Source organism: Bufo bufo, chromosome 1 (assembly GCF_905171765.1).
Source record: "Bufo bufo chromosome 1, aBufBuf1.1, whole genome shotgun sequence".
NCBI classification, from domain to species: domain Eukaryota; kingdom Metazoa; phylum Chordata; class Amphibia; order Anura; family Bufonidae; genus Bufo; species Bufo bufo.
In genome coordinates, this window is record NC_053389.1 from 401707540 (window position 1) to 401710153 (window position 2614).

At 41.7% G+C, this 2614-nt stretch overlaps 1 long non-coding RNA gene across 1 annotated transcript; it reads left to right on the plus strand.

The window, feature by feature from the left end:
- The first annotated feature begins 609 nt into the window (after positions 1–609).
- Positions 610–1234, plus strand: LOC120977932. The gene is made up of 3 exons (XR_005774012.1): positions 610–661; positions 763–892; positions 1112–1234. It is a non-coding gene; the product is annotated as an uncharacterized LOC120977932 (long non-coding RNA).
- The last annotated feature ends 1380 nt before the right edge of the window (positions 1235–2614 follow it).

Consider the following 2614-nt stretch of genomic DNA (forward strand, 5'->3'; position numbering starts at 1 on the left):
TGCTTTCAGACGAGGCGCACAGTATGGCGATAGCCCATACTGACATTTCAAACGAACCTGATTACAATCCGACGACTCCTTGCCTGATCGGTATAACCATCTTATGCTTTTATTACAAATATAGTTTTAGCGCTAGTTATATTTCATACACGTTTATTACAGACGATCAAATCTGAGACATTTTAAGAATTGTGAACGGAAACGTTGATACTGAAAATACAGAACATTCAAACATGACAGTTACTAGCAACAACAATTCTGATGTTCTAAAGGAAAACGATCCGGCGCGAGTTATCAATCTCACAACCCCAGGGCGACCTGAAATGAAACAGACGACCCGGCTAGCCATAACACGTAAGGCTCGATCGAGGTCTTTGATGTTGTCGGTTTTAAACATTATCTATATTTCTAATACACTTTTTTAAAACACAGCACTAAAAAGAAAAGTGTATACAATTGACAACATCGCGACACTCGCGATGATTTCCTACAAAAGCGTCGCAAGCGGGGCAAAGAGCGTAAGGACCAAAACGCATTGTTGCTGTAATATATTTAAACATTGTCTATAAGTCTAATACTTTTTTTTTAAATTCAGTGCTGAAAAGAAAAATGGCCACGACCGGTGTCTCCAAAGCGGCATCAAAGAAATCTACCACAACGGGTAAGGCTCCCTCTACATCCGATCAAACAACAAGGTCTATAACTTTTAAGCGTGTATAAACAATGCTGTTTAATCAAACCTTGTAATTTAAAGTTTTTTAGATGCCTGGTAGTGCCGCAAGTGTCAACAGAACTGCTTCATTCCCAGAACCACCAGAGCCGTGCATCAGCGCCCGCGACAGTTGGCGGTCTGAAAATCCAGCAATGCCGATTATCCGCTGTCCTGATGCCCGTAAGTTAATATTACGCTGCGCTCTGCTTTAATTAGAACGCTTGAAGTTCTTAATATTTACATCTTGCTGCTTGTCTATAAATTTTTTATAAAAGTCGTAATGGCATATCTAGCTAACTATCTATCTATCTATCTATCTATCTTTCGCGGTGAGCCGTTTTAATTAGCGCGCTTGAAACTCTTAATACTTATATCTTAATGTTTGTCTTTAAATTTCAGCCAAAAGAAAAGAAAACACCAAATCCCGAGTCGTTAAAGAGAGACGACGATCAACCACAAAACATCATCAGGAACAGTTTACACCGATAGCTGGAATTCTAACAACGCCACAGCCGGTTCTGCAAAGTGGTGAGCCAACTAGCGTAATGATATTACAGCTTTATGTGACATAACACCAATACCCAATACGCAAGATGTAATACCTTGTAAAAAGCGTGTCACATTTGATACACCAGACACATGCAGCAACGTACAACAGATAAGCGAACCCCAACAGCGATACGCTCCTCTTGTCCATTCCTGTTATTGCTGGGGTGGAGAGACGTACGACACGTTGAGGGATATCACGAAATGTAACGACAAAATGGCACGCGTGGCGATGTATTTAAAATGTTACGTTAAAGACTCTACGTCTCTAGCGTTTAACAGTGCCAACAAAATTACTGCAGGGCAAATACACGCTACGCATAACAAATACACACGACTGATTACGCATCTTGACGCTCTTGAAAAAGAGCTGCTAGACAGAGACTGACTAGTGATGACTGGTGGAGGTGGACAACCTTTTAAAAGCACCGCCCCGCGTCCTCCGAATCTCCTCCTTGCTGGCTGACGTCACAGAGCTGGAGCGCCAAAATCTCGCGATGCGCGAGCTAGCGCATGCGTAGTTCGTTCCCTGTGCTGATGCCAGCATAGGGAATGAACATGATGCCGACACTGCGAATGCGCTAGCTCGCGCATCGCGAGATTTTGGCGCTCCAGCTCTGTGACGTCAGCCAGCAAGGAGGAGATTCGTAGTACGCGGGGTGGTGCTGGGTTCTTTTCCGCTGGACTCATCTCCGGATACAGGACACATATCAGGTTCATTTGCATATTGATCAAAACAGTTTTTTAACACAATAAAAGCGCAGAGAGCTGTGGGGACTGGGTATTGCAGATGTGCTAGCGACCATCTAGCAGCCCATGTCCCCAGCTCTATGCACAAAATCCTGGTGACAGGTTCCCTTTAAAAATAAATAAAAAATAATAAACTACTGTACAATGGACTAACTGTACATTCATATATTTATGTATCGATCACAATTATGATTCAGTACATCGAGAATATTAGACTATATATTTGCATATGCAGCTCTATAATATATCTGTATACACCTCTCCATTATGTCTTTAGATCTGTGATACAAGTAGATTAGATTTGGATAACACCTGGTGATACATTGTACCAGATTTTTTGCGGTCTACTGCATACAGATATATAATAGAGCGGTGTGTACAGATATATAATGAAGTGTTGTATACAGATATGTAATGGAGCAGTGTACAGTATACAGATATATAATGTAGCGGATACAGAGTGTATTAATTAGCTATGTTCCTATAGTGGCTGAATGTTAATACAGTATCGAAAAACAACATCTACAATATGGATACATTTGTATTTAACATAGCCTGTTGATCATTTCCTCCTTGACGACACCCCCCACCGACCCCTCCCCCCCC